Below are 8,619 nucleotides of genomic sequence, written 5' to 3' on the forward strand. Positions count from 1 at the left end.
ATAGAGCCATGACTACATGGAACTCTATTTCACATCAAGTAACTAATGCAGAGCAGTAACATATGATAAAAAAACCTGATAAAAAAAATAACTTTATTCAACAGCGGGGTCTGTGAAGCAACACAAACATAGGCACAGACACATGCACACACACAAAAGATACCATACCACATGTACACATGAATTAATCTCTTGGGGCTAGGGGGCAGAATTTTCACTTTTAGATAAATAGCGTGCCCAATTTCAACTTCCTGCTACTCATGCCAAGAATATAAGATATGCATATTATTCATAGATTTGGATAGAAAACACTCTGAAGTTTCTAAAACTGTTTGAATCATGTCTGTGAATATAACATAACTTATGTAGCAGGCAAAACCCAGAGGACTAACCGTTCAGAATTATTATTTTTTTAGGTTTTGTTCAGTGAGTTCTCGTTGGAAAACGATATTTCTTAGGAACTGGTTTTCAGATCCAACCGCTTCCACTGGATGTCACCAGTCTTTGGAATTTGGTTGAGGTTATTCCTTTGTGCAATGAAGAAGTAGGCCAACTAGGAACTGGGTAAACTGTCGAGAGTTGCGCAAGACGTGAAAAGTATAGCTGGTTTGTTTTCATTCCTGTATTGAACACAGAAAGACCCGTCTACAATTTGATCGATTATTAACATTTAAAAATACCTAAAGTTGTATACCAAAAGTACTTTGAAATACTTTGGCAAAGTTCATAGGCAACTTTTGAAATATTTTGTAGTGACGTTACGTTTTTTGCAAGCTGTTTTTTTCTGGATAAAACGCGCTTTATAAATTGACATTTAGATATATATGGACGGAATTAATCGAACAAAAGGACCAATTGACCAATACATGGAATGGATGCTTCTCCCGGTCACGGATTCCATGGTTGCCCTTAGTTTGAAGATGTAATCCGGAGATAGGTGCAATCTCAGCTTTGAGATGTAAGTTACACTCTCAACAACGTTGGGTTGTTTGGGTGACCCAATTGCTGGGTTGCAGGCATTGGATCAATAGTTGGGTTGTTTTCTGTGAAAACAGCAAGGTTGGGTTGTTGGTGCTGGGTTATTAAGGTTGAGCTATGGATTTTTGACCCAGCCAGTGGGTTAATTCTGCATACACCAGCGCATGAAATCCACCAGAATGTGAGCAAGTGTTGAGACGTGGCAACTTACAAGTCTTACATACCTACAAGTGTCTCACTGAGTGTAAAATGGCTAATGTTATTTCGGCAGACAAAGGGTCTTTTGGCTGACTGAAAACTGGGAAAACGCTAAGTAACAAACGTTAGGAACTATTAATTTTGATAGTCATTTAGGTTAAATAGGTTGTCCTATCATAATTAGTTAGCTAGCTTGAGTGTTAGCTAATGACCTTTGCTATCTAGCCAGTTTATGTGCTAATAGCTCTGCCTGTGGTAACGTTAGCTAGCTAATGTTAGCATCACGGCTATAACTTACTTGAGTGTTGTCATGGAATATAGCTAAATGTAAGGTTTTTGTCAACGTTTGGCTAGCTAGCCAGCTAACTATGTCAGTGTCTGCAACGATAGCTAGCTAAATCTGACACTTCTTCTGGACTGTGTCAGTCACTGTTTCCCTTGTTAGCTGGCTCCGTCTGGGTTAATTTAACCAAGCTATTTGGCAGGCTCATCTCATGCTTGCATGCTTGGTTTTTGAGTTTGGATCAGTATTCCAAAATCTGTTATGCATGAGTGCACACTCCAAGACATTGTTGTGTAAATTAACCTATGACCCTCAAGCCCCAAATAAATGGAAGATGTGGGCATCAAACTGGGATTGGATGTTTATATTGATGTAAAATACTATATACCTAGTATATAAAATGCAATATGTGTAATGGCATTGTCAGTGTGCCTCCAACTTTGCACAAGTCCTCATATATATTTTAGGCTGTGTTTCTGTACAGCACTTTTAGATATCAGCTGATGTACGAAGGGCTATATAAATAAATTTGATTTGATATTCTAAAATCAATGGATTTTTCTCTAACAGGTTAAGACCAACATGGTTGAGTACCTGCACCAGGTGATGGTGACCAGACCCTACCCATTTGTGTTTGCTCAAAGTTGTTTACAGTCATTAATGGAAAAGCATTGGAGTAAGGTACACTGCTTGGGGCACTGTATGTGTGCTTTTCCCAGACTGTGTGCCCCAGCATGAGAATTCCTACAGACCATAGTGTATCAGCCACCAGGAAAATAATTCCCACCAGCAAGATTGTTGCTAGCATGTGTTTTTTCCACTGAACAATAGTGGATAAGTATCTGCTCTTGTATGTAGTGTGAGAAGTGACCAGAGGAAGCACAGCCCTCCGGCTGATGTCTTCCTGTGAATTAATAGATAAATAGATGGATGAGCCATATGGATGAGTCTCATATTCTATTGCTAATATTCTCTTAAGCCAATGTTTATAGCTCGGTTAAATTGATTTATAGTTTGTTTTATTAAATTTGTCCCTGCTTTTTGCCTACTGTATGGTATGTGGTTGTTTGCCTTTAGTTCAACTGCTGTTGCACATAAATCTTTATATATTTCTATGATTAATCAACCTGGTCTGAGAGCACTTTGTATTATTCTGTACGTAAATCCATGAGACTACATTTAGTATGATAACACCCACCCGTAGCACACTTTCCAGCAGGTATATCTCACCGATCATCCCCAAAGCCAACACCTCATTTGGCCGCCCTTTCCTTCCAGTTCTCTGCTGCCAGTGATAGGAACGAATTACAAAAATCGCTGAAGTTGGAGAATTTTATACCCCTCACCAACTTTAAATATCAGCTATCTGAGCAGCTAACCGATCGCTGCAGCTGTACACAGGCCATCTGTAAATAGCCCACCCAATCTACCTACCTCATCCCCATATTGTTTTTATTTACTTTTCTGCTCTTTTGCACACCAGTATCTCTACTTGCTCATCATCATCTGCTCATTTATCACTCCAGTGTTAATCTGCTAAATTGTCCAAATTTTCACTCCTATGGCCTATTTATTGCCTACCTCCTCATGCCTTTGCACACACTGTATATAGACTTTCTTTTTTCCCTACTGATTCATTGACTTGTTTATTGTGTTATTGGCTTGTTTATTCCATGTGTAACACTGTGTTGTTGTCTGTGGTGAAAGGTGAAATAAAAAAATAAAAACATTTTTTTTTACATTTCACATTGTTTGTATTACTTTGGATGACCAGCACTCATTTCACATATGTCACGAATTATCATTTGTATTATATGTAACAAATTGGCAAAATATATACGTGTTACGAATTCTAGCTAGGTGGCTAACATTAGTTAGCTAGGCTAGGGGTTAGGTTTAAGGTTAGTGTTAAGGTTAGCTAAAACGACTAAGGTTAGGTGAATGAGTAAGTAAGTAGTTGAAAGTCGATAATTAGCAAAAATGCCAAAATTGTCCGTGCCTTTACAAAAATGAATTTGTTACGACAAACTTCCTGTAAGTTTATGGCAATTTTGCTGTAAACTAAATAGTGTCCCAAAATTTTTTGCCAGAAGTTTGCAAATGTTTGCCACTAGTGCTAAATCTATGGCAAAACTTTGGCAACAATATGTATGCCACTTGTGGCATAGTGTAGTTTATTTATTTTTTTGTGTAGTTTTTTTTTCTGGCAGAAAATTCTCTCAAGATTCAATTTGAATCTGTGGCAAACCTGTGGCAACAACATTTTATTGACACTAGTGGCAAATGGTTTACCAGGAACTGTTTCTGGTGAACACATGAGTTCCAAGACTAGTAACTGTTGACCAATCAAGGGGATTAGAAAAATCTGTTGGCAAATGGAAACCAAGTTATCTAGCCATTTACATACCATAGTAGTCCAGTGAGTGCCTAACTTATTAATTATTTCCTGATAAACTTTAACATTTTATTAGCAAATTAAGCCTAGTTAGCAACATCATGTTATATGAGATAGAGTGAAATACATTTTGGTGATACCAGTTTCAACCCTTCAGTGACACTGACTGGCTAGCGTTTAGCTAGCTAATGTTAGGAATCATAATTTTGCACAATTAATGTGATGGGTAGCTGGCTATCTAATGATTTGCCTAACACTTATTTTTAGGTGAATAAGTTGCTGTCTTTTAAAAACAATATATACATGTATGTCAATATGCTAGTATCACGGTTTAGTAACATGTTAGCTATCACAACAGCTAAGGTAGCAACAATGGATACTGTGGTGGAATTATTGTAATCAAAAGGAGAGACCAAGATTTTTTTAAAACAAATCAACATTTATTATTTCATTACTGCAGTAATGGGGGTAGTCGGTAACTACCCCTGCAGGTGATCACTGAGAACTCAACGAGCTGGTTTGAGCCACAGCATTTTATAGCAAAGTCCATTCGCCTTCAGTCTACATAACACACAACAGATATATGGAATGGGTCACAAGGTTAAGATTTGTATTGAAGATACTATCTGCTGTGAATTATAAGTATCCGCTGTAACAAGACTTTTCATTGTGTAGAGACCAGTGTATGGCCCCCCAACTCCCTACTGGAGCCATGTTTCCCTGGTACCGTATAGAACAGAAACATTAACTCATGCTCTGGAATACGGTATTCCCAAAGACATCGTAAATCTCATGTCCGTGTTATCTCCCAGAGGCCCACTTTCAGTTCACCCAGTCACAAAATAACAATACTAACCCTCTATTCTGTTGCATAAAACAACCATTTGATGCAATAAAAGTATTATAACATAAGCTTGTAATTTCCACCGTAATACCCTTTCCTACCTGTGGTATTGGAATAGGTTGTATTGGGAGAAGGATAGATCAACACCCTGGAGTGATAATTATTTGTGTGATTTAAATCTTCAAGATTGATAAGGTAAGCAAATGCCTGAATTATTCTCATATATGTTGCCATTACATTTATTTTTTGTAACAAGTATGTATTTTATTGCTTTAAACTAGTATCTACCTTTGAACAACACATCATCAAGATGAGCTGTTGTTCATTCTCCCTTTCTAGAAGCAATCAGTTGCATGGCAAAAATACAGATTGAGGCCTTAACCTTTTTGGGATAGGGGGCAGCATTTTCACTTTTGGATGAATAGCGTGCCCAGAGTGAACTGCCTCCTACTCTGTCCCAAATGCTAATATATGCATATTATTATTAGTATTGGATAGAAAACACTCTGAAGTTTCTAAAACTGTTTGAATGATGTCTGTGAGAATAACAGAACTCATATGGCAGGCGAAAACCTGAGAAAGATCCAACCAGGAAGTGGGACATCTGAGGTATGTAGTTTTTCAAAGCTTGGCCTACCAAATACACATTGAGATAAGGATGAGGTTGCACTTCCTAGGGCTTCCACTAGAAGCCCTAGCAAGTGCCTGCGCCTCATGAAGATGGATTACTGGGCTGAACACGCTAACAACAAGTGGCTATTTGGACATAAATTACAGACTTTATGGAACAAATCAGTCATTTATTGTTGACCTGGGATTCCTGGGAGTGCCTTCTGATGAAGATCATCAAAGCTAAGTGAATATTTATGGTGTCATTTCTAACTTTGTTGATTCCAAAATGGCGGATATCCCTCTGTCTGTCTTGGGTTCTGAGCACCGTTCTCAGATTATGCTTTTTCCGTAAAGTTTTTTTGAAATCTGACACAGCGGTCGCCTTAAGGAGAAGTCTCTTTAATTCTGTGAATAACAGTTGTATCTTTTATCAATGTTTATTATGAGTATTTCTGCAAAATCACCGGATGTTTTGGAATAAAAACGTTACTGCACGTAAGGTGCCAATGTAAACTGAGATTTTTGGATATAAATATGCATATTATCGAACAAAACATACATGTATTGTGTAACATGATGTCCTATGAGTGTCATCTGATGAAGATCAAAGGTAGGTGATACATTTTATCTATATTTCTGCTTTTTGTGACTCCTATCTTTGGCTGGAAAAATGGTGTGTGTTTTTTCGACCTGGCTATGACCTAACAATCATTTGTGGTGCTTTCACTGTAAAGCATTTTTTTTTAAATCGGACACGATGGGTAGATTAACAAGATGTTTATCTTTCATTTGCTGTATTGGACTTGTTAATGTGTGAAAGTTAAATATTTCTAAAAAATATTTTGGAATTTCGCTCGCTGCCTTTTCAGCGGAATGTTGTCGAGGGGTTCCGCTAGCTAGAAAGGTTAATCAAACTAAGGACAGATAAATATGTGTGCTCCAGACAGGTCAAGGCTTCTTGCATGCATGGCCTTGAGATGTAAGTTACAAAGGTTTGGTTGTTTGGATGACCCAATTGCTGGGTTGCAGGCATTGGGTCAATAGTTGGGTTGTTCCTATTAATACACGGGGTTCAGGAAAACACAGTAAGGCAATACAGCGGCTTTTAATTGAGTCTCCCCATGTTCCAGTTGTTTTGGGATTTTCTTGGTTTAAGAAACACAACCCCTTTATTGATTGGATCACAAGTTAATTCCAGGGTTGGTGTCCGTTTTGCCATTCCCATTGCCTCAAAGCAGAGCAGCCTTCCCTGAGACAGCCTCTTCAGGGTTTAAGTCAAGTCTCGGATTTCTCTACCGTCACCACAGAGTACCACGAACTCCTGGAGGTTTTCAGCAAGGCACGGGCTACTTCTCTTCCCCCGCATTGTCCTTATGATTGTGCCATTGATTTCCTCCCAGGCACTACACCACATCGTGGTAGGTTAAATTCTCTATTAGGGCCGGAGACCAAGGCCATGGAGGAGTAAATAGAGGAGCCTCTGGCTACTGGGGTTGTCAGTCCGTCTGCTTCTCCTGCCGGCGCAGGGTTTTTCTTTGTGGAGAAGGACAAGACCCTGCATCTGTGCCTTGACTACCGGGGTCTTCGTGATATTAAGAACCATTACCCCCTACCACTCATCTTCCCGCTTTTGAACCCCTCTAGGGAGCCACCATTATTTCCAAGCTGGACCTTAGGAATGCCTACCACCTGGTACGGATACGCAAAGGACAAGAGTGGAAGACCGCATTCAACACAGCCAGCGGACATTATGAGTAGCAGGTCATGCCGTTTTGGACTCACAAACACTGTCTTCCAGGCCCAGGTAAACGATGGGCTCCGGGACATGCTAAACCAGTTTGTGTTTGTATACCTTGACAACATCTGTTTTTTTTCCCCCCGGTCTACCCAAGAACATGTTCTGCATGTCAGACAGGTCCTTCAGCACCTCCTGGAGAACCAATTGTTCATAAAAGCAGAGAAGTTTAAGTTCCACCGCTCTACCATCTCCTTTCTGGGATATGTGATTGCTGAGGGAAATGTCCTGACGGGTCCTGGAAAGGTGAATACAGTGGTGGATTGGCTTCAACTCACGTCCAGGGTGCAGTTGCAAAGTTTCCTAGGTTTTGCTAACTTCTACCACCGTTTCATTCGGGGTTACAGCACTCACCTCTACCAAAGTACCATTTGTTTACATGGTCTCCAGGTGTCAACAAAGCCTTTGTGGACCTGAAGCATCGGTTCACAACAGCACCCAGTCTCATCCATCTGGACCCATCCCGTCAATTTGTGGTTGAGGTTGATGCTTCTGATGTTGGATTGGGGGCCATCCTGTCCCAGCGATCTGCCCAGGACCAAAAGCTTCATCCCTGTGCCTTCCTGTCCCATCGACTCAACTCTGCAGGAAGAAACTACGATGTGGGTAACCGAGAACTTCTGGCGGTCAAGATTGCACTGGAGGAGTGGAGACACTGGCTGGAGGGAGCTGAACATCTGTTTTTGGTCTGGACCGACCAAAAGAATCTGGAATATCTCCGCACAGCCAAACGCCTTAATTCCAGGCAGGCCCGGAGGGCTCTGTTATTTACTAGGTTTCACCATCTCCATCACGCAGGGTCCAAAAATGTGAAGCCGGCCGCTCTCTCCCGTCTATACAGTTCCTCTGCCATTCTCTCTGAATCTGAGACCATCCTCCCTGCCTCTTGTTTGAAGGCTTCTGTTTGGGGAATTGAGGCTCTGGTCCGCAAGGCTCGGCATTCACAGTCGGTCCCTGGGTGCTAACAGTCTGTTTGTGCCTGATGCGGTCCGGTCTAAGGTCCTGGAATGGACTACCTCCTCCAGGCTTACCTGTTTTCCTGGTACTCGTCAGACCCTGGCCACATGCATGGTATGCGTGCAAAGCAAGACTCCGAGGCAAGCTCCGTCTAGCCACCTGCAGCAACTTAATGTCCCTCATCGCCCCTGGTCCCATATTTCTCTGGATTTCGTCATTGGGCTTCCTCCGTCATATGGCAACACCACCATTCAGATTCTCCAGGGCCGCCCATTTTATCCCTCTTCCTAAGTTACCTTCAGCCAAGGAGACGACCCAGCTTATGGTGCAGAACGTCTTCCGTATCCATGGACTCACGGTTGATGTTGTCTCAGACCGGGGTCCTCAGTTCTCATCCCAATTCTGGAAGGCATTCTGCAATCTTATTGGGTCGTCAGCCAACCTGTCCTCTGGGTTTCATCCCCAATTAAGATATGGAGACAGCACTCCGGTGTCTGGTTGCCAGTAACCCCAACACCTGGAGTCAGCAACTGGTCTGTGTGGAATATGTCAGGAAC

The sequence above is a fragment of the Oncorhynchus mykiss genome, chromosome 16 (assembly GCF_013265735.2).
Source record: "Oncorhynchus mykiss isolate Arlee chromosome 16, USDA_OmykA_1.1, whole genome shotgun sequence".
Lineage (NCBI taxonomy): Eukaryota > Metazoa > Chordata > Actinopteri > Salmoniformes > Salmonidae > Oncorhynchus > Oncorhynchus mykiss.